This window comes from Hemicordylus capensis, chromosome 2, assembly GCF_027244095.1.
Source record: "Hemicordylus capensis ecotype Gifberg chromosome 2, rHemCap1.1.pri, whole genome shotgun sequence".
Classification (NCBI taxonomy): domain Eukaryota; kingdom Metazoa; phylum Chordata; class Lepidosauria; order Squamata; family Cordylidae; genus Hemicordylus; species Hemicordylus capensis.
This window is the reverse complement of record NC_069658.1, coordinates 350,685,807-350,713,679: the sequence shown is the minus strand read 5'-3', so window position 1 is coordinate 350,713,679 and position 27,873 is coordinate 350,685,807. Positions and strand designations below refer to the sequence as shown.

General features: G+C 44.9%; 1 long non-coding RNA gene across 1 annotated transcript in view; it reads left to right on the top strand.

Moving 5' to 3' along the window:
- LOC128346605 (uncharacterized) overlaps nt 1-26,608 on the top strand; it is a 37,043-nt gene extending 10,435 nt beyond the window's left edge. Inside the window, exons 2-4 of the long non-coding RNA XR_008317081.1 lie at nt 2,346-2,426; nt 20,962-21,017; nt 23,588-26,608. This is a non-coding gene — a long non-coding RNA (uncharacterized LOC128346605). The remainder of the gene's footprint in view (nt 1-2,345; nt 2,427-20,961; nt 21,018-23,587) is intronic.
- The last annotated feature ends 1,265 nt before the right edge of the window (nt 26,609-27,873 follow it).

The window sequence follows — 27,873 nt, the reverse complement described above, 5'->3', positions numbered from 1 at the left end:
ACAGGAGGGCAACACGGGATTTGCTGTGAGGGAGTCAGACCAGGCGCAGGGCAGGGCAGGGCAAGCCGGGCTGCATCCAACGTCAGATGTGGGGGCGGGGCCAGGGGCCGCGACGGTGGCACACAGGCCACCGCCAGCTTTGCTATGCTCCTGTCCTTCCCAAATGACTGAATGGCCCCCATCTGTAGGCAGCCCATTATGGGCCTTTCCATAACGAGCTGCCTGCAGTCAGGGCGATTCAGTCATTTGGGAAGGAGCTCTCTCTCGCCACCCTCAGCTCCGTCGCCCCATCCCACTATTCAGCGGCATAGTTTTAAAAGGAAGGGAACTGGAAGGAGCTCTTTCTTGGTGCCCCCGTTGCCCCATCTGCCGCACAGGCAGCGGCATTGTGTTAGAAGGTAAATGGGGCAAACTCCCCTCCCCCCGCAATCTCCTAACAGTCGCCATTGCGGCCTTCGCTGCTCTCATCTTGCCTCTCAGCTGAGTTTTTAAAAATGTGAAAGGGGGGACTTTCCCTTTGACCCCCACCCTCACCACAGCTGCCTGCAGAGAGGGGTGGCAAAAGTTGGCAAATGCCGACTCTGCCTCTCTATTAATCTGCTCCGGGAGTTGTTGATCAGTGCTCGAGCAATGAGAAGGAGAGTTAGAAGTGAGAATTCTAAAGCATTGCTCTTAGCACCCCAGTAAGCACTTCATTCATTCATTCATTCATTCATTCAATTTCTATACCGCCCTTCCAAAAATGGCTCAAGGCAGTTTACACAGAGAAATAATAAATAAATAAGATGGCTCCCTGTCCCCAAAGGGCTCACAATCTAAAATGAAACATAAGATAGACACCAGTAACAGTCACTGGAAGTACTGTGCTGGGGGTGGATTGGAAGTACCGTGCTGGGGGCCAGTTACTCTCCCCCTGCTAAATAAAGAGAATCTCCGTATTGAAAAGGTGCCTCTTTGCCAAGTTAGCAGGGGTTGTGGGCACTTCTGGCCACTAGAGGTACAATGAGATGTTAATAAAGGTAAAGTTATGCCATTGAGTTGATGTCAACTCCTGGCAACTACACAGCCCTGTGGTTATCTTTGGCATCTCCCACACAGTATGAGATGATGCCTTTCAGCATCTTGCTATATTGCTGCTGCCCGATATAGGTGTTTCCATAGTCTGGAAAACATACAAGCAGGGATTCGAACCAGCAACCTCTTGCTCCTGAGGCAAGTTACTTCCCCATCGCGTGGTGTAGAGGTTAGAGTGCTGGACTAGGACCGGGGAGGCCTGTGTTCAAATCCCCATTCAGCCACGAAACTAGCTGGGTGACTCTGGGCCAGTCACTTCTCTCTCAGCCTAACCTACTTCACAGGGTTGTTGTGAAAGAGAAACTCAAGTATGTAGTACACCGCTCTGGGCTCCTTGGAGGAAGAGTGGGATATAAATGTAGAATACTAATACTAATATGTTAATAGGTCTGTCTTAGTCAGTTAGCACTGTTCAGTTGTGGCTGAAGGATAGTGCCTGTTTGTGGATGTTGTTCAATGGATCTCTCTCAGTATGTGATGTTTTAGTTTCTTAATAAATCTGTATTTGTGGTTGGTTGGTTTTTAAACTCAGCGTAGTATCTCCAGATAATATATTGAGCTGAACTTCTTTACTACCAGAGCATACTCTGCTGTGTGAGGATTTTAATGTTTTTCCTCACACCATTCAACACATATGGCTACCACCATTTTTCTGGCTCTGCTCTTGTGCCTTTTACAATTGCCTGGCACACAGAAAGTAGTGGGTAAGTGTGGTTTTTTAAACCCATCTTGGTTGTTTTGGCCATTGGCCATAAATAAAGTATCTATCTACCCGTCTTGGAGCAATAGAAAAAAGATAAAACATAACTACCTTAATTTCTGTGTGTCAGGCTGATATTAAATTAAAGGCACAGGAGCACAGTTAGAAAACAATGTGGCAACCTTAGACATGTGGGGGCGGGTGTATTGGCATTAGAAGCAAATTCCCTCAATGTATGAGATTTTTCGATAACAAATCACTGCTGAAAGGAGCTTGACCAGCACTAATGGGCTTAAAAAACATGTTCAGGTTAAAAAAGGTTTTTTAAACTGAGGCAGGTAAGATTCCACACCTCTTCAGAGGAGACCTCAGGTGTACTGAGCAACCTGACAGACTGGAGTAAGCTTTATTCCTATTCATTTCTTCTGAACAGATTACAGGTATAAAAGAAGACATGCATGTTTTCAAGCTATAGACAATCTGCACCATATTCTTCACTCTGGCTGGCTGGAATTGCACAGCATCATCATCCCTTTCAATTCTTTCTTCTTCTTTTTTTCTTTTTCCTGAGGGCACAGCCTGGCCTCTTCAAACTGGATGTTGTCTAGCTCTGAAAAGCGCTGTCAGTTTTGACATGTATTCAAGATAACAGGTACGTTTTGGACTGTTAGTTTGCCTGCAGTTCCTTTTGCTGACTTTAGTCTCTCATATCACAGTTACCATGAGCACAGAATACACACAAGGGGGAAAAACTTTTTAGATAAGGGCTGTAATTAACATCATAAGACTGTAGAAACAATCATATGCCCCAGAGATTTCCTGTCATTCTTATTTTTTCCTACTGCATTACTAATAAAGTTTTTTTTTTTTTAAAGCAGTATATTTCCTGTGCTGTTAACGGAAATTAATATTCAGGTCCTTCATCTCATTTTTGTATATGTCTGTTAGAATGGCATCTCTGAGTTGATATGAAGCTCTTGTAAAATAAGCAGCATAAGACTTCCAAATGGATGATTATCTATGTCTGCATATATTTCTTTTCTCTTAGGAGTTGCTGGTAGTTTTACCAAACAGGTAGTAGATTAGAACTTTTCATTGGCTGAAGAAATCAGTGAAAGAATGGCTTGCCTTCTCCATGTAGCAAAAACATTTGACATTTGACATTTGGGGAAGAGAATTAATTATACTGATTTACAGACAATATTAAGGTTGCCATCATAAACACATTTACAAGCTAGTAAGCCCCACAGAACACAGTGGGACTTACTTCTGAGAAAACATGCACAGGATTTTGCTGTGATCCTATGCACACTCACTTGCAGCTCAGTTGCTGCAGTAAATTGAATGCAGTGAGGCTTACTGCCACATTAGGGTCTTAAACCCTGGTGCTTCCAGTGACTTGCTCGGTGATTCTGGGCAGATCATCTAAACAGAATGTATTTGGCCATAGCAAGCAACACTAGCATTTGGCATGTTAGCAAGTATGGGGTGAGGAAGGATTCCAGTAGACTTGGTAACCCTAATTTCTTAAGCAAATCCTAACACAATAAGCAGACATTTTAAACCCCTTAGGAGGAAAAAGCTTGGGGGGGGGGATTTGGAGTAAAGACACTGCAGATGGGACAGGGTTAAGCACTCCTTTCCCCTGCTGCTTCCCTCCTCCACATTCCTACCTTCCAAAGTCTCACAAGTAGTTAAGCCAAGTCAGAAATGATTCAGAGAGTTGTGGTTGAATTCCTGGGTAATTTGTGGTTCTAGGAGTGCCTATGAGCAAATCGCATGGATAACGTTTTCTACCTAACAATTTTCATACTGTGGGAATCCTCACAGCAGCAATCCTATGAATGCAAATGAGAATCAGTCCAGTTCCAGTGAGGGAAAACGTCAGAATGGATAGGAAAAAATGTTGCTCAGGACATTATGCTCTCCATATAGAACAGAATACATTCAATGACATCCTGACTAATGAAGCAGTGGTGCAATGGGAGAAGCAGCGGTATAGCATCAGTGCTTCTGAAGAATTCCAGACTAACACTGCACCAGTGTTCATGTGTGTGGAAATTTAAACCGCCCCCTTCTCCCAGAACCCCTCTGTTTCACCAGAAAATATGTCCCTGAAGACAATGTAACTATTAGGGACATATTTTGGGGTGGCACAGAGCACTTCCTGGTGAAGGGGAGGTCATCAACATTTGCCCCCACTGCTGAGCTAGCAGTGGAGCTGAGTGAGTTGAACTTTTCAGAAGCACCAGTACTTCGTTAGTCAGATTGTCAGCCAGATACTGAAGTGGTTCCTACTGACAAGGATGACACCTCAGCAATTACAGCCCTTTGGGGACATGGTTCCATCTTATTTATTTATTATTTATCTGTGTAAACCGCTCTGAGCCATTTTTGGAAGGGTGGTATAGAAATCGGATAGATAGATAGATAGATAGATAGATAGATAGATAGATAGATAGATAGATAGATAGATAGATAGATAGATTGTGTTTATTCTGGTAGGATAGCTCTGTGGTGGAGCATGTGTGTTTTCACATGGAAGGTTCAAGGAGATCCACAGGTATTTTTATGCAGCAGAAACAAACTATTACATATACATAAAAGCATTTGCTGCCCCACATTAATCTGGCCATTAATCCGGGGGTGGGGGCTGCCCCTTCCCCGCCATCATTCAAGGAAGGACTCAGATTCAATTTCTGGCATTTCTGTTGTATTCTGTCCAGTACCTTTCATATTTTGGTGTTTAGAAGTTTGTCCTAGTGGGGATCCTGTAGAGAGTGTGGGGGTGGAGTCCGAAAGAAAAAGGGAGGGAAAGGAGGAGAAAATGGAGTTGTTCCTGAATACACTCTTAGTTAACTCTTTTTAATATTACTTTGTTTGTGAGGGAAGCAGCCATAAAACAATTTCCAATTTGGAAGAAGGATCTTAGGTATGAAGACTCAGAGACCTGTGCCTGAGACTTTGGAGAGCTGCTAGGGGTTGAAATAGACAGTTGTGGGCTGGATGGACCAATGGGCTGAGATAAGGCAAGTTCATAAGGTACTGTTGGAGCAGCTTTAGGGAGCTTCTGCTCCTAATGCATTCTTACTATCCAAAAGGCAACTGGCTTGGAAGCCCGCCAAGTGGTTTGGAAATATGGTCATCTTTGATTACTTTCTGTGAGCCAGAATTGGTTGTGATAATTCATTTCCTGTATTCAGCTGTTATGCAATGCTTCTGTGTTTTCTTGAGAGATGCTGGATTTCTCTCCAGAGGAAGTGAGCATTGTATAGTTAGTGGGAGAAACAAAAGGTTTTTGACTGTAGATTTTCGGTAATAGAAAAATAGCTCCTACATTTCTGGGGAAAGTGGGCATTTAAAAGTGCTGAATATGGTTACTGTGTGTAATTTTTTTGTTTTTGTTGTGTGGGAAGTGTTTGGTTACAATCTGGGTCATTTCTTTCAAAAACATTCTCAGAAATGGAAACAATTGACCAATGGGTTGGATAAAGAACAAACCCTATCCCTACAGAGGACATTCATGAGACCCAGTGCGGTTTAATGGTTAGAGTGTTAGACCAAGACTGGGGAGACACAAGTGCAAATCCCCATTCAGCCATGAAACTCACTGAGTGACTCTGGGCCTGTCATTTCTCTATAAGGCTAACCTATCTCACAGAGTTGTTGTGTGGATCAACATAATTATGTCCATTGCTCTGGGCTCCTTGGAGGAAGAGCAGGATATAAATGTAAAAAATAACAATTCTTGTGTTATAGGATAGCCAAGTGTCGTATTAGCATAGGGGTTCCCAACCTGTGGTACTCCAGATGTTGCAGAACTACAATTCCCATTATCTCCAGCCACAATAAATTGTAGTTGGGGGTGGTAGGAGTTGTAGTTCAGCAACATCTGGGCGCTTTCCAGATTGGACACTACAACAGTGGCACTCCGTGTCCGTTAAGTGTGCTTCCATACTGCCTGTGCTTCAACATTGCAGTCCCTGCGCTGTCAGCAAGGTGCCATTCACATTTACAATGCCTTCTTTGGGGTTTTATCTGTGCGATACAGTGCTACAAAGTTGCAATAAAATAGCTGTATTTTCCCGTTGTATGAGGTTTGTAAAGATTGCTCCCCCTGCTGGTGGCTTTGCACAACACCCTTTTAATTATGTTTTCAATTGGATCCTGCTAAGCCGAAGCATTTTATGGTGGCTGTAGCCTGTAACCTGGAAAGTGCCCTGGAGTACCACAGCTTGAGAGCCCCTGTGTTAGCAGAATGACATAACTCAGCAGCAATCGGAAGAGCAAATGATCATAACAATATTGTTACAAGCTTGGGTGATGTGCATGACTTCTCAGGATGGTCTTGCCCTCAGGCAGTGCCTGGGATCTGACAAAGGAATGCTAATTCCTTAATGGCTGAAAGGAAGACCATTTTGGGAGATGGCTCTGGAATATTGAGCGGCGGAGTGGGGGGAGAGATGACATCCTTCATTCCAGTCATGCCATGAATGTGTGTGTGGGATCAGTGTAAAGAAAGGAGTGAGACAGGGATATGCTCAGAGTGAATGGAGAAGGTGGGGGAAAGGGAGCTGAGGACTGAAGCACCCTGGGGGCACAAGGTTGCTCTCTTGAAGGCTGATGTGATCTGTTGCTGGCTTGTAGAAGTAAGCTGCTGTGTTTGTTTCCATTTGATGCTCAGTGTTGTATTCCATCCAGTAATCCTTTGCAGTTTGTTTGTTTGGATATTTGTGTGTGGGGCGGGGGTCCTGTAGAGAGTGTGGGGGAGGAGTCAGAAGGGAAAAGGGAGGAAAAAGAGAAGGAGAAAATGGAGTCGAAGCTGAATAAACCTTTAGTTAATCTATATAAGATTTCCTTGTCCGTATGAGGGAAGCAGCAATAAAACACTCAGCCTGTCAATAAACCCAATAAGACACCAGAAGCTTCCAGTGATCTCTCCTGCAAAGGAACACGAGTTAAAAAGTGCTTCATAGGGCATCATGTAATCATTGCAACAAAGCTGCAAAGTAAGTTGGCATTATTACTCTCCTCTTGCAGGGGGTGGGGGTGGTGATGGTCTGGAGGCTGATGGCAAGTGGCTTCCCTAAGGACACTGACTGAGTTTCTCATAGAAGGGAACGACAATCTGGGAACTTCTGGATTCATAGCTCATTCTGTTAGTTACTGTGCTATGCCAGATCTCCAAGATGACGCATTTGCTAAAATGAGAGGTGTCAAGGATAACATTGGCCTTAAGTTCATGAGTGCAGCCTGGGAAGCTGGGCCTCTTAATCCTAGACGGCCCTTCCAAGAGGCAAAGTCAAGCCTCTAGAAAGTATCTGCAGTACTCTGCTTTTCTTTTGACACTTCCTTTCCCACCTCCTCCCCTTTTCATAGCAAACCCAGGGGTGTACAAGAGAGAATCGAGCAGCCATGGTGGCAGCAGGTGTAACCATGAAGGAGGTGGAAGCAGAGGTGTGTATGTGCATCCATGCACCCACCCATATGCTGGGTCTGTCACCTCTGCAAAGAACAATAGAAGGGAGGAGGGTGCATGCAAAGTGGGGGCGGGGGGCAGCATTTGGGACCCTGCCTCAGCACACAGAGATCTTGGGCTGTTACTGATGTAAGAGCTTCTGTAGCAGGTAATGAAGAGGCTGTGTTCTCATGCTCAACAGCATTTTTCTTCTTTGCTGTCATTCCAAATATTCTAAGACTAAGCCTTGACACTTAGAACAGGTTCTGCAGCTAGCTCCGACAGTTAGCCGAAATATCACCAAAGATGGTGCACACCATGTGAACCAAGACAGCTCCTGAGAATTGAATTTCAAGGCTGAGCTGTTTATTCACTGGCTAAGGGGTAATTTACCATGGTACGCATGTAACAGCAAAAGACTGGTGGTCTCCATGCAATGATCTGCAGGCAAGGCCACTGATAAGCTTGCAGCCCAGCCGGGAGGACAAATGTGTGCAGGTGTATAATCATGAAGCTTGGGAAAGGGCTGCCATGATAACACAAACTGTGGTGGCTACATGCCCCCCCCCCACACACACACACATTCCATACATGTGGTGGTATCCCTTTATTATATTATCTGCCTGCAATTCTGACTGGGTTGCGAGTCTGCAGCTCGTCATGTGTGCTCTGAAGGGCACTGTGTATGGACTGCCAGCTGTATGAACTAGCTCTTAACAGTGGCATAGAAAGATTGGAGGAGGCCCTGGGGCAAAATTTCAAGGATTCCCACTTCCTGCCTTCACTACCATGTCTCCCCACCTCCCCCCCCCACTTTCACGACCATCTGCCCACCTCCAGTGTCTCCTGCCTTCAATGTACTCTCTGTGGTCGGGCCGGAGAGCAGTTCCGCAGCTGGTGTGGGCGGCCAGCACAGCTGTGCCAGCTTGGTGACACAGGGACTGCCCCATGCGATAAGAGCAGGCTGCTGGGATGGGGCAGCTCAGTTGCCCCATACAGGATGTCAGGAAGTGGCAGGGGCCAGGAAGACACCGCTTGGACCCAGAGTACCCACAGCCCCCTTCGCACTCACACCCCCTGTCTCCGTGGTGGCTATGCCCCTGGCTTCTGATAAGCGACTCCTCTGTAATATCTGGCCAGTTGGGGCACAGAATTTTAACCATTAATCTGTAGCCTAACAGAAATCTAGGTACACAGGGAAGGGAGAGGGGGCTCAGGCAAAAATAAAAAGTATTGATTCTTGTGTTTCCTTTTAATCAAGAACAGTGGGGTGGGGGTGGGATGTGCGGTTGGGTGCCACCGCCACACCCTGCCATCTGCCATTTCCTCCAGTGTTTCCTGTTTGGAATATGAGTATGTTCTTCAAAATAATATTGTTTTCTGTAATAGAAACCCAATCAGGTTAAGTGCAACTTTATTATCGATGCAACTTTATTTACTACAACACTTCATCCAATGCTTTATCACAAGTCTAAGGGACACAAATAATAAGAAACTAGAAGACAGGAAAGTGACATACATGTGTGATGGCTACAATCCAGTTGAGCTGATTATTTTGTAGGCCAGATAAACTAATGTTGATGTTAATATATAGAAGTCCTTTCTTTCTGGTGTTCCAAATAAGATGCAATGATGACGAGAGCAAGCGTAGTGTAGTAGTTAGAGTGCTGGACTAGGACCAGGGAGACCTGAGTTCAAATCCCCATTCAGCCATGATACTTGCTGGGTGACTCTGGGCCAGTCACTTCTCTCTCAGCCTAACCTACTTCACAGGGTTGTTGTGAGGAGAAACTCAAGTATGTAGTACACCGCTCTGGGCTCCTTGGAGGAAGAGCAGGATATAAATGTAATGATGATGATGATGATGATGATTTATGCTTAAGATGTATTTGGAAGACAGATCTCTAGATTTCTGAAGAAGCCAGACTGTTCACAAAAGCATCAGTTTGACTTTGGTGTGATCATGATATACCAACTGATATCCTTCTGCTCCTGCCTTTTTTGCTAGACCACTCAGCTTAGAGAAAGGAAGCTTGCAATGTGGAACATATGCAGTTGCCTTGCACTGAATCAGACTCTTGATCCATCTAGCTCAATATTTATGCTGACTGGCAGTGGCTCTCAGGATGTCAGGTGGAGCCCTTCCTAGCCCTACCTGGAGATGCCAGGGATTGCACCTGAGACCTTCTGCATGTGAAATATGTACTCTGCCACTGCACTATGGTCCCTTTCCATGTTTTATGAGTCATTCTATTCTAGACATCATTCTGTTTCATAAACCTTAACTTTAAGATAAATTTTTCCATACAGAGTTCTTGAGAATCCTTCTGAAGAGCAAGCACACAATTTGGAAATACAAGAGTGAGGAAATAATAATATTCTGTTTGTGGCCTTTTGTAGAGTCTTCAGGGCCTTGATAAACACCTGAAAATCACTGCTTCATTTAAAACAAAATAGTTGAACCATATTTACCTGAATCAAAGACAACTCTGAATTTAAGATGACATATTCTGGGAAATACACCAGTGGGGATTGGAACTAACAGCCTCCTGCTCCCTAGGCAGGTTACTTCCCCGCTATGCCATTAGGTGGCTCTCAGCATATGAGTACTGCAAAATAAATGCTGATTGCCCACTGGGTGTGTGTGTTGACATCTACCAGTTGATATGCCTATTTTAAAACAATTGCTTGTAACAAAGATCCACTTTTTCCTGAAATAATCCTGGGTGTTGTACAAATTGCCCATCTCAGCCTACGTTTGGAAGGATAAGAGACATCAGTATCTGCCCCTACATAGAAATGTGGATGGTTTGGTGGAGAGATGGTTATTCATCTTCTCCAATTTCAGTCTGGGATATTGATATCATCCAGGAAGAAAAAATAAAGAAGATGGGATTTGACAGAGGGAGATGTAAGAGGGCAGGAAAATAGATTTGAATGTCACCTGTGGAAAGGTTGCAGCTGAAGCTATGAGAATTAATGAGAGGAGAGAGAGAAAATGTGTACAGTGAGAGAGAAAAGTAAGCAAGTGAAACTGAGTCCTGTGTGACTCAGTTCTCCCTTGTGAGAACTAGGAGAAAGTAGAGGAAGCATTAAAGGAGGCAGAGGGGATTCTTCCAGGCACCAGCTTCCCCAGTAATTGGCAGGACATGAAACAAGACCAGAGGAACCTCTTACCAAGGAAGTTTGGTGTTGCTATTGATGTTAGGAACATAGGAAGCTGCCAAATACGGAGTAAGACTATAGGTCCATCTAGCTCAGTATTGACTACACAGACTGGCAGCGGCTTCTCCAAGGTTGCAGGCAGGAATCTCTCTCAGCCCTATCTTGGAGAAGCCAGGAGGGAACTTGGAACCTTCTGCTCTTCCCAGAGAGGCTCCATCCCCTGAAGGGACTATCTTAGAGTGCTCACACATCTAGTCTCTGTTCTCAAGATGTTCCTCTTGCTCATATCTTTAGTCTAGCAGGATCACCACTGTCCTCATCTGGCTTGTGAGTGTTGAGTGTGCTGAATCAATATACTCATCACACTAAAAAGCACTATGGAGAATGCTGACATCTGGAAGAAAACCAAATGATAGACAGCATCAGACGTAATGAACCACTCAAGAAGAATGGGGAATAGGGTGAAGAGGTCCTTAACTTTGGCATGGAAAATATCACTTTGGTAAGAATTGTTCTGGTAGAAGGAAACAGGTGAGAACCAGATAGCACAAAGATAAGAAGTGAAGACAGCCCCTGTAGACCACATCACACAGTTTAGAGCTGACACAGGAAAAGGGATGGGGTTGTTGCTGGGGAGAAAGCAAGGGGGTTGCTAGGAGTGGGGGAAATTTGAATGTGTGAGAAGGCAAAGAAGAAAGAGCCAAAGGACAGAGACTGGAGGAAACAGAACAGGCAGAAATGGGATTGAAAAGATGGAGCATGTGGTTAAGGGAGCAGATCCATTGCCTGCTGCAATAACAGAGTGGGGATTAAAATGTGATGCCACTGGACACTAATACATGCATGTACGTGCAGTATCTAGCAGTGCAAAATTCAAGACATATTTTCCGCCTGCTTTTATGCAGCATGCAGCTAGCAAACGGAACTGTTTTCATTTCTCGCCTATTGAGACCATGTCACTGGCCTTGTACATGGCAAGTAGGAGTCACTGCCTGCTTGGAATTACAGCCCCTGCTGTAAGATTTTCTCAGCACAGTAGTCCACTCCCATTAAGCAAGCCGCGTTGTGTGTCCAGCATTCTATGTAGCACACTTTACCCTCATTTATCCCACGATGTGTAGGAAGGCAGGAGATGGGAGCAATCTCCATTCTTGTTAACAGGAATTGTGTACCTCATTCTCTCTTCATTGTGCTGGGAATGAACGGGTGAAGACGTGTTTGGAATCAGCAAAAAGCTGCTGCTATTCAGCTGGAGGAGCGCGCTGGCTATAGCGGGGGAGCAGAGAGAAGAATGGAAAACAATTGCTTAAAAAGAGAATCAGTTGGATTTCTCCCCAAATTTCTGCTGAGGCAATGACAATTAGGAAGTATTTCCAGGCCAGCCTTGCTCCAACCTGGCTGCTAACCTTTGCAATATTGCTGCTACCAGCACTTTCACTAGGACGTCAGTTTTTCATCTCTGCCCTAGCTAATGGCTAAAACAGCCCTGGTAACATACTTATTTTCCAGTATAATTATTTCTGAGTAGTACCACATTTGCTGCTTTCCCCAGTGGACGGGCGTTCTGCTGTGTTGCTTTGACAGAGCAGGCCTGAGCATTCTGCTACATCTTCTGTTCAGGGGGCAGCACTTCACAGTGACATGTCTGCAAGCTCCAGCGGCATCCCCCATTCCCTCTTCTTGGCTGGTGGGCTGCTGCCTATATGATTAAACGAGAGATGGTAGAGAGCACTGACCTGGACACCCCTCTTGATGCTACTTTCTGATTCCACTGAAGACCTTAGAGCAGGGGCTCTCAAACTTGGATCCCCAGATGGTATTGGATTACATCTCCATCATCCCCAGTCTCAACGGCTGTGGCTGGGAATGATGGGAGTTGTTGTCCAACAATCCCTGCAGCTCCAAGCTTGGGAACCACTGCCTTCGAGTATCTAAGTGCTGATGAATAGAGCCTCACACTGAGAGCAAAGATAATGGTGAACTAAGGTTCTGTTTACCTGAACTGTTTGGGAGCACAAGAGCAAAACTGTGATACTTTGCAGAAAGGGCGTCACATATACAGATTCCAGAGTGCATCATTGCCGCCCTGAAAACAACTCTGTGAAGTACTCTAGATCAGGGGTTCTCAACGTTGGGTCGCCAGATGTTATGGACCTCAGCTCCCATAATCCCCCACCCCAGTGGCCTTTAGTTAGGGATTATGGGAGTTGATGTCCAATAACACCTGGGGACCCAATGTTGAGAATCCCTGCTCTAGATGACTCTAGCCAACATAACAGATTTATAAAGAACTGAACAGCATCTCTTTCCATTGTGGCTACGGAGAGGGACCACTCCCCTAAGTGAATTCCCATCCACCACATAGCTTTGCCATCTTGTCCAGGATTGCTCAGTTGGAAACTTGTTTTCAGGGATGTTCATTGGGACAGTTAACAGCACTCCACAGGCATTGCTGTGGTAGAGAAAGCCAAGGAGAGCAGAGGCTTGGGTGCCATTTCAAATGGAATGGCATGAAATGTCATGGCTGCTACATGAGCAATTGCAGCAGCACAGGCCCACTGTACAGTGCAGAAGGACTGACAGACTCCCAGGCAATGATTATGCATGCATAAGAACAGCTCTGCTGGATCAGGCCCAAGGCCCATCTAGTCCAGCATCCTGTTTCACACAGTGGCCCACCAGATGCTGCTGGGAAGCCCACAGGTAGGAGCATCCGGCACTATTGCCTCCCTAGGCCACCAAACAAATTGTCAGGCTTCTGAAACAGCAACTGAGGTGGTGCCTGCTGTCCAAATTGTATTTCTCAGTTTGTATATAGTAGCTGCAGGCTCCTCCCAGAATGTATTAGGAGAAAGCATGTCTCACAGTCAGCAGGATCTTTGACAAGTTCTTTTCCAGGATGTTGGCACACCTGGAAGATCTTATCTACTTCCCTGTGGGTGAGGTAATGGTGAGGTGGTGAAGCAAAACAAAAGGGACAAAATCCACCTGATTGCTGGATTCCCCGATGGAAAAAGGGCTGCTCATGGCTGCTCGTGTGTCTGTTATCTTGCCACCCTTCAACACAGCAAGAAGTTTCATAGCCTGAACATCCAGTTTGTGTGCAACCCCAAAAGACACATCACACACATCTGTGCTAGGTTCCCAGGTGGAACTTACGATGCACACATTTTTAGCATATCTATTTACAAGGAACTGGGAAAATGTCCTTGCAGGCACGAATGGCTTCTGGGTAAGTGGCAACTTGGCAATAATGCATGAGTAGAGCTTTCAGTTATGTGTAAGGAGGCATTTGCTAATGGCAATGCAGAGCATATTAACTTGTAATGCAGATCACAGTAACAGCTAGAGTTGTCTGGAAAATGTGAAGGGCTGCTTCCACATTTTCTAAGCCTCTTTGAGTTTTTAAACTATTTTACAGGTGACTGTGGTTGTCTGCTCCTTCCGTTCCTGATTCTATTCCACAGGCAGAAATCACCATCTGAGGCAGCATATACTCAAGTACATGGGAGAATACCCTCACTCACTGAAAGGGGTTTTCTCCCCCCGCACCAGTCAAAATGCAATTTAGCACTCTACACTTGCATGGGTGGGACCAGATATTTTAAGCCAAAGAAAACAGAATGAATGGTGGCTGTGTATGCAATGCTGCACAACTTAGCTGTTTCAGATTCAGTCAGAATGCCAGAGGGATCACTAGTGAGGAAACCAGCAGAGAGTAAGGTTGTTCTCATGAGCAGCCTAATCCAAGCTAGGGCAGCCCAGCCTGGATAAGGCTGCTCATGTGCAGTTCTGGGATCTGCATAGATCCCAGTGCTGCCCGCCTGCCTAACCCCACCTTGAAGTCCAACCTTTAGCAAAGGTTAAGGGTGCAAACGCACTCTTAACCCCAGCGCCAGGATCATGTGTGTGCTTGCAGAGCACCCATCTTGCAAAGCACCCATCTCATGGTGTATCCCCCCATGTACTGTGCTCGTTGCATAGTGCATTGTGGGATTACATGGAGGCCAGGACACATCGTCCCAGCCTCTGGAAATCCAAGCTGCATGTAGCAGTGTGGATTGTGTTGGAGAGCAGTCTCTGCTTCCCACCACCTTGCAGGATTGTTGTGGGGGGGGGGAGGTAGGTTTTGCACAGCCTCGCCCCCACCCCCCAGGTCATGTAAATAGCCTTAGTATGCTGTATAAGGGATATAGAGCAGTGGATCAAAGGACTGCCATGATGAGGGCTAATGTAGTGGTAGACTACTTTGGAGTTACACCATCAGTGCAAAACTTTGGAATATTGAGACAGACAATGTCAGTATAAGGGAATGTGTATAATGGAGGCTTCTGATGCAACCAAGTGAAGAATTTGCTTATTCACAGGTGTATATACTCTTCTGTTAACTACTTAATACTGCTCTAGACCACCTTATCATATATAATTTCACCAGCACCCCCTTTCTGGGCTCTGTGTTCTATGTACTAATTCCATCCTCCATTATATTTCCTTTTCTCTATTGATGCTAAACCAGTTTGGAAGAGGTACAGAACTCCCTGTGGGCTCCATATGGGACTGTGCAAGCCATAGTGCAACTTGCTGTTTCATTAGAGACTGTACAACATCTTCCACAAGCACAAGGTTTCATCCGGGATAGAGGTTCCTTTCATCATGCAATACGCCTACCACAACGTCTTACATTCATGCAAGGGCGCTAGACTAGCGCTGTGCTAGCCTGTATCCTGGGAATTGTTTACAACAATTGCCATATAACATGTACAATTAATGGCCTTGCCAGAGACACTGGTGCTCCTGAGGAATAATTCCATGTGGTTTGAAACCTGGGAGGAAGAGGGATGACTGCTCCATTCCCCGCTCCTCATACTGTCTCTGCCCATGGCTCAATGGATCACAAAGCACACATTATTTTGAGACATGATGTCCTGATCCTCCTTGTGTTAAGTAGTGATGTATGACTTCTCCAGAGCATGGAAAACTACCAAGTGGCGGATCAGGATCTATCACTAGATCACCACCAGGGCTAACTAATTGGAGTTCTGCATCAGGGAATAGGTTATAAACAAGAATTCCACTTAACACATCAAGTGACAAGTGGTGAATTGTCTTCTTGAGAATAGAGAGATGCTGTCAGACAGGATCTTGTTCACTGGCTTCCTGAATCAGAGCAGAATTGGCAAACATATGCCAGATTCTATCAAAGCATCCTATTTCTAAACATGCATTATTTCTGAATGTACTCTGTGGACATTAAATGACTCCAGAAATGTGGAAAGTGGACTGGAGCAGACTACTTATGTCTAGGCCAAGGGACAGAGCCAAGGCAGAGCCTGGCAGAGGAAACTGATGATCAGGGGCACAGCCAGGGCCAGGGCAAAGTTCTGGAGAGAGATACAGTTTGATAAAAGCTGGATTGTATGGGCTTTCCCCCCCAGTACTTCTATCTGCTGCCATCACATAATTCTACTGATTTGGCCATTAGGGTACTGACTGGTTGGCAACCCTGTACAGGTCACCTGCACCAACCGTCTTACTCAATTGTCTGACAGCAATAGCGATCCATAAACCTTTTTATTCTCTAGTTCTGTTCTCCACTGGGGCCGCTGCCAGTTACCTCAGGCTACTATGCAGGTGTTCAAAGGGAAGCTAAAGGATTTCAGATTTAAGTTTTTGCCTAGAGGGTTTTAAACAAGCAAGCTTGCTAATCTCTTCAATGTAGCAATCCTGAAGTGTCAAAGGAGGCATTCGCATTTGCTTTTTCTTTAAGATTTCAAGATAAGGGACACCCAATGTGGGGGAAGTTTTTTGTTTGTCAAAAGCTCCTTCTAAAGTTCAAGATGGTTTTTTGTTTGTTTGTTTTTTTAACATAGATGACAGAAGCAGCCTCAGTGCAGTGCTATCTGGCCATCTTGATGGGAAACCTAGGTGGATCTTCTATATTCTGTCTCTAGCTTCTTCTGTAATTGAACTATACAAACTCTGTTCACACATGTTCCACACACATACAATCCATCTACCATGTATGCACATGCAGTTATTCTCATATGATGTTCAACCCACATACAATAGTACACTTCCTGACCCGATTAGGCCCGTACCTAGGTTAACCTTTAAAATGAGCACATGTGATTAATACAAAAGCATGTGCATTTGTAAAGACACCTGTATGCACATTCAAGGTAATGTCCAAATGGGGTTACAGAATCCCCCATTTTAGGTGCCACCGGGCTCAGTCTCAGATTAAGACATTATTTCAAAACAGTGATAGCTGAGGAAGCTGGCTGTTCTCTTCATGAAACACTCTTTTCCTTCATGGATACATCTTGTGTAAATACAAGGAGGTGGCAGTTAGCAGACAAAACTTGGTTCTCCCTAGAGGTATGATTTGCAGTGCAGCATGATAGACACGCCAGGCAGGGCATTTTTGCCTAATCTGCTGCTATGACCCTTCGTTATAATTCTTCCCCCAGAATGTCCTATGTCATTTAAGCATACCATCTTAGTTAACTGCAGGGTTGCCAGTGGTTTCTGGTTCTGCTTTTGTGCCTTTAAGAAAGGCACAAGAACCACCTACTTTCCTGCAGAAAGCAAGTGGTTCCATTCCCAGTCCCACCACATCACCATGCTAGGGAAAGTTTTATTTGCAAGATTTCTGCATGTAAAGCCTGCTGTTAAAAGGTACGGGAGCAAGATTTCTAGAAAAAGGTGGTGTCTGTTCTTAGATGCTCTGAATTGAATGTTTAAAGTGAATATCAGAATCGTTGCTTTTCACATTTGTATGCCACCCTTTGTCCTTCAAAGAACTCACAGCGGCAGACACAGGGCTATCCAATTTTGCCATCACAACAGCCTTCTGAGGTAGGTCAGTAACATTTTACCCAAGAAGGACACCCAGTAAGTTTTATAGGTGATCAGAATACTGAATTCAGGCCTCCTTAATCCAGGCCTAATAATCTACCATGCTGGTCTCAAATTGGTGGTTTGCTGTGGTTTGGCATGTGGAGTAAAGCATGAGCAAAAAAAGAATGTCTTTGAGACTCTATTCCCACTGGCCAGAATTTAGCTTTTAGTGTTCAAAGCCATTCATAAGTAAGCTCATGGAAAAGATGGAGTGCACCACTTCCATGTAAAGAAATCATTTGGAAACATTTGTTTCCCCAAGGTACAGTCAAAAATTACCTTTCCATTTCTGAGAGATGGGTGGGGATGTGGGAGAGATATCAACAAAGTAAACAGTAGATTGCAAGATGCCATGTTAAACTATATTTTGGGTGTCACAGACATTTTTCTAGGGAGGAGCAGCTTTTGAATATGCACTGAAACCCTAAGGAGGGGGGAAGCATCTCATTAGTAAATACACACTCTCTAATATTGGGCATGGCTTTGAGTTGAGTGTTTGCAAAAGTGGAGACTTTTTTGCTTACAGGAGCTGCAGTGGTTCCAAGACAAGAGACTGCGAGTTATCTTGTGAGTTAATCTTACACAGCTACTCCAACCAATATATGATGTTTTGGTGCTATGAGAGCTTTGCCAGCTTTTTTCTGAACCTACTCCTTTAACAACAGCCTGACATCCATGTGCTAGAACAAACTTCACTGACTCCATTTCTGCAAGTTAGTCTGCTGTTATAGGAGCAGGGCCAATCAAAAGTTTGCATCCTTAGGCCATGCTGGTCCTAGATAATCATACTGTACGATAATGCTTAATAGCACAACTTTTCCAGGAATGGGCCATGGAGTTTCTCTGGATTTGCTGGAATCGAGAATGAAACTCTTGGTGGTAGCAGGTCCTATGAGCTGTGTAGGGAGAAGAGAGAAACTGGGTCATCTTAGCTGGTGGCCGTCAGAGTGTTTTGGTCATTCTTGCCTATTCTGAAAGATCTCCAGCAGCAAAATATGTAGCTGCTCACAGAACATCACCTAGCTCTCACCTTAGCTCAGTAGTAGAGCATCTGCCTTGCATGCCAAAGGTCCCAGGTTCAATCCCTGGCATCTCCAGGTAGGGCTGTGAAAGACTCCTGTCTGAAGCCTTGGAGAGCCATTGCCAGTTAGCAGTACTGAGTTAGATGACCCAGGGTCTGACTCAGTTGAAGGCCGTTTCCTCTGTTCCTGTGTTAACTGAGTGGCGTTCATGGAGGAGGGGAGGTGGAGGCTGCTACACAGGTGCAGCACTGCAGCCCTGTGTTACATAAGTTGGTCCTGGGATGAAAGAGGGACTGAGGATGATGTTAATTATATCTGAATAACATCAATAAAGCCATATTACTTGCAATCAAGACGCCCAAATAATTATTAAAGGCGTGGTCTTGTATCTGCTTCATGTATTCCAAGGGCTACATCTGTGAGCTTATTAAATGCAAGAAGCAGTCACGCTTCCTTCCTGACATTAAGAGGTTCTTTAGAAAACCAAAATGACTGGTTTTCTCCCTGATCAGCCCTACATTCAAGGCTTCCTGCCTCATATTCATGATCAACTCCTAATGATTTTTCTCCTAGACAAAGAATAATTAAGTTTTTCCTGAGAATTCAAGGATTCTTTCTGACCCAGCTTCCTAGAAATCTTACCTACTGGCATCCATGCACTGCAAGGTTACAGTTGAGCTGATGATGGGTGGATAGAAGGAAATGTAAGGCTGTCTTCTAATTCAAACAGAGGGAGACTGGAGTGTCTCTCAGTGTTTCTATTACCCTTAATACATCCTCAGATTTCCTGATCTGCCTGGATTAAAAATAAACAAATCTATAATAAGTAGGCTGGTGGCAATGAAACCCAGAGCTGAAAGTTCTTTGAGATCAGAGATTCATTCTCTTGTGTTTTTACTCTTTTACTCTTAGATCTGAACAAGAGAAAAGTGGATATTCTGCTTATTTTATTTTTTACATTTTACATCCCGCTCTTCCTCCAAGGAGCCCAGAGCAGTGTACTACATACTTAGGTTTCTCCTCACAACAACCCTGTGAGGTAGGTTAGGCTGAGAGAGAAGTGACTGGCCCAGAGTCACCCAGCAAGTATCACGGCTGAATGGGGATTTGAACTCGGGTCTCCCCGGTCCTAGTCCAGCACTCTAACCACTACACCACGCTGGCTTAGTGTCCTCCCCACTCCCAGTGGCCAGTAAAGTCATGGGCCAGAATTATCATGCACAACACCACATAGGACACTTCTGAGTATCAATCTGAACTGAGTATCTAAGAGGTATTTGTGAGTGAGCTACATTTTTGCAGTCACACATATTTGCAGTCACACTCTCTGCAGAGTTAGGGAGTGTGACTCTGTTGGTCCTTTTGAATCTCTTGGCGGCTTTCAATACCGTTGACCATAGTACCCTTCTGGAACGTCTGAGGGGATTGGGGGTGGGAGGCACTGCTTTGCAGGGATTCCGCCCTTACCGCACAGGCAGATTCCACATGGAGACTGTTGTTCTTCAGAATCTTAACTTCCGTATGGTGTCCCTCAGGGATCCATATTATCTCAAATGTTGTTTAATATCTACATGAATCCGCTGGGAGAGATCATCAGGAGATTTGGTGCAGGGTATTATAAATATTCTGACGACACCCAAATCTATTTCTCCATATCAACATCATCGGGAGAAGGCATAAGCTCCCTAAACGCCTGCCTGGAGGCAGTAGTGGGCTGGAAGAGGGATAACAAACTGAGACTGAACCCAGATAAGATGGAAGTACTTATTGTGTGGGGTCAGAATTTGGGAGATGATTTTGATCTGCCATTTCTGGATAGGGTCACGCTCCCCCAGAAGGAACAGGTACACAGTCTGGGGGTGCTTCTGGATCTGAACCTCTCCCTAGTGTCCCAGGTTGAGGCAGTGGCCAGAGGTGCTTTTTATCGGTTTTGGCTGATACGACAGCTGTGTCTGTTTCTTGAGATGAATGACCTTAAAACAGTGGTACATGCTGGTAACCTCTAGGATGGATTACTGCAATGCACTCTACATGGGGCTGCCTTTGTACACAGTCCAGAAACTGCAGTTGGTTCAGAATGCGGTGGCCAGGTTAGTCTCTTGGTCATCTAGGAGAGACATATTACTCCTGTGTTGAAGGAACTACACTGGTGGCCGATATGTTTCTGGGCAAAATACAAAATGCTGGTTATTACCTAGAAAGCCCTAAACAGCTTAGGCCCTGGGTATTTAAGAGAACGTCTTCTTCACCATGAGCCCCACCACCTGATAAGATCATCTGGAGAGGTTCATCTGCGGTTGCCACCAACTCGTCTGGTGGCTACTTGGGAACAGGCCTTCTCTGTTGCTGCCCCTGGACTTTGGAATGCGCTCCCTGTTGAAATAAGAGCCTTCTCTTCTCTGGCAACTTTTTAAAAGGCACTGAAGACACATTTATTCACCCAGGCTTTTAATTAGGTTTAGAGTTTTCAAATTTTTAATACTGGGTTTTAAATGTTTTTAATGTTTTAAATGATTTTAATTGTAAACCACCCAGAGACACAAGTTTTGGGCAGTATAGAAATATTATAAATAATTAAATGAATGAATGAATGAATGAATGAATGAAATATTTACCCTAATGCCTTAAATACTATGTTCCAGGACAGAGGAAATGCTTCACAGCAATCAATGGCCCTATAGTGGAAACGCAGTGACATGTATGTATACAATGATATTGGTTTCAGAAGTAAATCTTACATGGTGTATGATCATTGCTTGTTGCTTCTGCTAAACAAGATGCATGTGTTAACCTGAGGATGTGCCTTTTACTGGAACCTGCTTCTGTTCCTCAGAATTCCACCAAACCCACAACACAGCTCTTTAATGAATGATTGCTAAAGAGCCCTGTGTGTCACATCCTGAGAATGTAGGCACCAGGCTACCAAATCAGTGGGCAGCAGTGCAGGAAGGAGAAAGGAGTATGAAAATCTCTCTCTCTCTCTCTCTCTCTCACACACACACACACACACACACACACTCTGGGTTTCCAAGAACCAGGTTCACTCCTCAGTCCTAACTTACAAGCTTTTAGTTAAGCTCCTCCACCTGTGTTTTGACTGGTGCCTGCCTGTTTTGTTTGTCCGTTGCTCAGTTCTGTCCCATCCTCTCTCTTGGCCCTCCTTTTCCTGAGTCCTTCAAACTGCACTACAGGCTTGCATACTTGCTCCCCGTCTAACTGACCTGAGTTTTCTTGGCTCTAATACAATCCCAGACAATCTTCCCAGCCCTTGATTCAGCTATGCGGCCACTTAAGCCCCCCCCCCAAGCTCCTCCCACGGCTTCAGTTGCTGGCCAAAGGAAAGCTTCCTATCTGAAGCATTTGTTGACCAGAGTTGCACCCCCACCCCTGCCCTGTTTTATAGATTATCTTCCAGATAAAGTTGCAAGCCAAGCAGAAAAAAACCAACAAAATAAACCCACTTAGGTTTTGGTTTTATCTCTGATCAGTTGCAGGGAAGTAAGAGAGGAGCTTTCCTCCTCTTTATAGAATTTAAACTTCTTTTTTTAAATGTGTCCATATTGCATGCATTTGGAATAAGGAATTATATTATGGGGAGGGGGAGACTTATTAGAGGAAAGAAGGGCTGTGACATTTTTTAAGATGGCCTGACTCTCATTGCCCTTGAGCTCACAGCTGATGAGTGAGGGAGGAGACAGCGGCCAGCCCAGGCTGTGGAGGTGGTGGCCGATTTAGAACATGGCTTCAGGTAGACCAGGGCATGGCGCTAGTGAAATAGAGTGGCAGTATCCAAGAACCACAGTTAGTCCAGAATGTGGGATGCGATGGGGATGGGAGGAGGCAGATTGTCGCACATGTACACACACACACACACACACACACACACACACACACACACACACAACTCAGATGATGATGAACAACTTTATTTGTTAGCCACCCCATAACAAATTGTTCTCTGGGCAGCTCACAACACAGCATTAAAACATACAAATAAAAACATTAAATCATAACAGACCAAAAGGGGGGGGGGAGAAAATACAAAATACAATACAAAGCAATTTGAAAAATCAGTTTAAAAATCAAATTTAAAAATCAAGTTTTGAGTGAACCAAAAGGTCTTTGTCTGGTGTCTAAAACAGCAAAGTGAGGAAGCCAGGCGAACCTCACTGGGGAGGCTATTCCATAAACGGGGTGCAACCACCGAAATGGCCCTCTCCCTCATAGCCACCTGCCTCACCTCCTTGGCAGGGGCACTTGGAGGAGGGCCTCCAAAGAAGATCTAGAGATCAGGGTTGGGACATATGGGTCAAGATGCTCTCTAAGGTAACCTGGTCCCAAGCTATTTAGGGCTTTAAAAGTTAAAACCAGCACTTTGACTTGGGCCTGGAAACAGACTGGGAGTCAGTGCAACTGACAAAGCACTGGCGTAATATGCTCAGTCCCAGTTAGTAATCCAGTCCCAGTTAGTAATCTTGCAACCTTATTTTGTATCAGCTGCAGTTTCCAGACCATTTCCAAAGGCAGCCCCACATACAATGCATTGCAGTAGTCTAAGTGAGAGGTTACCAGAGCATGAGTAACTATGGTCAAGCTATGTCTATCCAGGTATGGTCATAATTAGCATATCAGCTGAAGCTGATAAAAGGTGCTCCGAGCCACAGAGGCCACTTGAGGCTCTAGTGACAGTGCTGGATCGATGAGCACCCTCAGACTGCAAACCTGGTCCTTCAGCGGGAGTGCAACCTCATTTAGAACAGGCTGAACATCATCCACTCAGGCAGAGAAACCACCAACCAACAGTACTTCTGTCATGTCTGGATTGAGTCTTAACTTAATAACCCTCATCCAGTCCATTATTGCATCCAGACACTGATTCAGAAGTCACCGCCTCACCTGGAACTGATGTAAAAGAGAGATACAACTGAGTGTCGTCTGCATACTGATGACACCTTAGGCCAAATATCTGGATGACCTCTCTTAGCGGTTTCATGTAAATGTTAAGCAGCATAGGGGAAAGAATGGAACCCTGTGGAACCCGAAAGCATAACTGTCAAGGGGCTGAGCAGTAGTCCCCCAGCACCACCTTTTCGAAATGGGCTCGAGGCAGGAGCAGAACCACCTCCAAGCAGTGCCTCCCACATCCAACTCAGCCAGCCTATCCAAAAGGATACCATGGTCAATGGTACTGAAAGCCACTGAGAGATCCAGGAGAATTAACAAGATTGTACTCCCCTTCTCTCTCTCTCTCTCTCTCTCTCTGCATAGGTCATCCGACAGGGCAACCAAAGCAGTTTCTGTTCCAAAGCTGGGCCTGAAGCCTGATTGAAAAGGATCTAGACAATCTGTTTCCTCCAAGAGTGTCTGGAGCTGGTGGGACACGCTCAAGGACATGCCCAGGGAGGGGATACTGGCCACAGGCCTACAGTTGTTTATTACATCCTCTGAGTCCAGACTGGGTTTCTTTTGGATTGGTCAAATAATAGTTTCCTTCAATGGAGCTGGAAAGCACAGCTGTGTGTCATAAGAAATTAATTAATTGACAAAAGGCTTCTGCAAGCCCAATTACTGGTTGCATCTCTGTATGAGTCTCTGCTTTGGGCTTTCCTTTTTCCAGTCAGGAGAGAAGCAGTCGTGCACAAACATGAGGAGGGTATAAAAAGATACTTGAAGTGTAGAAATGAAGACAGGCAGCAGTTCTTCACGTTTCAGATAGGATTTTTCCCAGCCGTACGTATAGATGCCAGGCACTGAAACTGCAAAGCGTATGTTCTACCAGTGAACTATAGAACTTCTCTTTAAATGTCACATTTTAAGGGGTCTGCAAAAGAGGTGTGTCTCATTGGCTTTATTTTGGGGCATCTCAATTTATTGTAGCTAATTTGCAACGTTTCTCAAAGTAAATTGTCTTCATGTTTATTGCTATGAGGAGCAAAGCTTTATATAGTTTTTATTTTTATTTTTAAAAAAGATCTTACATCCACACCACAGATATGAGGCATTCACTTTATGTTTTCTGTTCTGAAAACATCCAGGTAGGTGCAGTGTTAACTGTGCTCAGAAGTTCACCACTTTGAAAACTGCACCACACTGCAGCTTGCCACAAAAAATACTGCCTCACAGAAAACAGAAAGCCGCTATCTGCTTGCAATGCAGGCATGTATTTCTAGTGCTGGAGATTTCCCCTAGTCTCATTCTTCATACCTCTGTAGTGTGGAGGCAAGGATTCCTGGATGCCTGTGAGGAAAGGAACTCTGAGGTTTGAACTAGGAAGTTCAAGTTCTGGCTTTAGCCTAGTGAATCACGACAGACTATGGGCTCCCAGGCCTCCGAGCCCCATTCAAATGCAGGAGAGAACAGCAATGTGCATCATCAGCTTCTGCAATTGGCAGACATTATTACGCCTTTGGATTGGTCAGATGTGGTAAAAATACTAGGAGCCTGGCCTTCTGCCTTTGCCGGTCAGTCAAGTGATGCCTTCTGCTTGTCGCAGTTCCAGCTCAAATCACTGAGCTTGGGAACCCTGAGCTGGCAACTAACACCCTCCAGCTAGAGTTACATGTAGTCCCAACCAGCCCAGTGCTGAGATGCTTGTCTCACCACCCTCCACCAAGATGTGTGCTCCTACATTTCCTGCATTAGGGTATATGTGGTGTGGACCACAGCATCTTGGAAATACCATGAAATTGTCCCCAAGTTCACTTGATTTACTAGACCCTCATCTGTGGTAGAGAGTTCTCAAAGAATGATAGCAGTGTGGCCAAAGCCAAACCACATGGAAATAATGCTGGGGATGCTGAGCCTCACTTATTTGCAACCACATGTGTAATGTAACAGGGAAACATTCTCTCTGGCACTGAATCTTCCACATCTTGTTAAACTGTCTCTGCAAAAGATCCCATGGTTCCCACAAGTTCTTGATGGTGTGAGTGCTGGGGGATTGCATGCCAGGCCAAGTACCACAGAGTTCTCGCTGGAAGAGCATCCTGGAGGAACCTGAGCGTGCCTAAAGGACCTGCTCAAGAGGGGTCAGCATGGTCAGAAGCACCTCTGCTTCTACCATGCCCCCTTCAGTGGAGGAGGTGAGGCTCCCCATCCCATCCCATTACAAAGTGCATGTCATTTCCCTGTGTGATGTGGGAACTGCTCCTTCAATGCATAAAACAGTTTAACATTGTGAGAAATAAAATGCACCATTGCCAAGCCAGATTAGGACACTCTTGAGTACAAACGAGCATGTGATGATACTCTGTCATCTTAAACACACACATAAAAATGCATGTTTCTTTTGAGAACTATAATTTTATGAATGAAGAAGCAGAGAAGGCAGATTTCCAGCCAGCTTGCATATACATCTGGAATACATATTATTGCTTCCATTAGAAGCAACAGCTCTTGGTTGGAACATCCAAGGGAAGAGTTAGCTGGAGATGCCATAAGGAGAAATACACAGGCAAAGCCAATGTGTGATCATCCATCCATCCATCCATCCTCTCTCTCTCTCTCTCTCTCTCTCTCTCTCTCTCTCTCTCTCTCACACACACACACACACACACACACACACACACACACACACACACACGCATAGCTATAACTGAGCGAAAGCGTTCAAAGAACACGGGTCCCCAGCTCCTGAGGGCCCTCCAGATCCCTCCCTCCCTATTTTCTTCATTGTCTCCCTCACTCTGGGGGGCCACCAGAGAGAGGGATGAACACAGGCCCCCTCTCCCCTAGCTACGCCCCTGCGCACATACACACACACACCCCTCATGCCAGATGTCTGAAGTTATTTCCCATAAGCATATGTCCTCACCAAGGTATCTCCCTTCCTTTACCCTTACTCCTCAAAACTCTTTTAAAACACCCCCAACACCTTCTTGTTAAAGACTTCCTCCTTCTGAATGTCTGGCAAAGTATCTTCCACATAGTTGATTTCCCCTCTATTTTATTACAAGTGGATGAGCAATATATCAATGATTTAAGCCCTACGGCAAAACAGTATGAAAAGATACAAACAGCAGATAACTTTTGTAAAAATAAAAATAAAAAAAAATCAAAGGAACAGAAATGAGTTCAATAAAATCGTTTGAGTAGCAAACAAAACGTAAGCTAAGAAGATTAGCCATAATTTTATTTTATAAATTCCATTGAAATGAATAGGTTAGTTGCAACTAAGTTCAGTTGCTTTCAGTGGGATGTAGTCATGACTCATTTTACTTGAAATCAGACCTTTGAAGAGTTTTAAACATATTGATTTTGCATGAAGCATATTTTGATGACTGTATATTAATAAACACACCTGTTAATTTTATAATGCGGCTCATGATTTCATGATTAATGAGGTAGCATTCTGGGGAAGTGAAAATGTCCTTTAAAAATTTTATTTAAGGTTTTATTCAATTTAAATAATAATTACATAATATACAGGGATAGCATCCATAGTTGTCCCAAATCTGGAACACAAGTCTTTAGTTGGGAACAGGAATGTTTCCTCCAAAGTATGTGTCTACTATGTGTCAGAGTTCATGATTGGACCCCAACCGAGGGGGCATTTCATTAGAGGAGAAGGAGGAGCTGACCCCAGCTTGGATCTCTGAGCCCAGTAATTACCCACAGATCCTTCAGGGCTGGAGTAGCCAGAGTCACTCTCAGAATAGCCCTGGGGCACTATGAAGCTGGTGCCCCCCCAGTGGGGCTTCTGCCCCTCCACCATCCCTGAGTACAGAGCCAATGCTGCACCAGGGTAGAACTCCAGCTCTGAAGGCAGAGTGCTTGCCTGGTTGCATGCGGCCTGGCTCCCAGTGGGTCTACTTGGGAGGAGAGTGAGACCAGCTCAGATGCCTGATCCAGGAAGCATGGGGCTTTCACTGGCTACATAAGCCCTCAGTGGGCATCAGCCTTCTGCTGGTTCAACAGTTCCCATTCAGAACTTGTGCCTCCAGCCCAGCTGCCTTGTTTGACTTACGTTCCGATACGATATCAAAGACTAGTAGAATATCTATGACCACAGAAAGATAGGAGCTGGATTAGGCAGTATGCCTTCATATAGACATATACAGCAGGATTTCATTAGTCTTTTTCAAAATGCTTTCACTGTATCCATGTGTGTCAGGAAGGGGAATCATTTTTATGGGAAACTGTTAGGATACTTGGGGTGGAGTGGAGATCTTAAGCCTTCCATTTAAGGTACTTTAATTGTGTGTTTGGAGCCATATTACTTGCACTGGATCCCTCATAGTTAGCCAGTTATAGACCTGTCTCCAATCTTCCATGGTTGGGCAAGGTGACTGAGAGGGTGGTGGTCTCTCAGCTCCAGGCAGTCTTGGGGAAAACAGATTACCTAGACCCATTTCAAACTGGCTTTTGGGCAGGATATGTGGTTAAGACTGCCTTGGTCAGCTTGATGGATGATCTCTAATTGGGACATAGGGAGTGTGTTGGCTTTCAATACCATCGAGTATGGTATAGGGGTGTGTAAAAATGCGGCTGGCCTGGTTTGGTTCAAGTCTGAACTGGGCTCATACTGAACCAGGCATGTTCAGTTTTGGCACCCT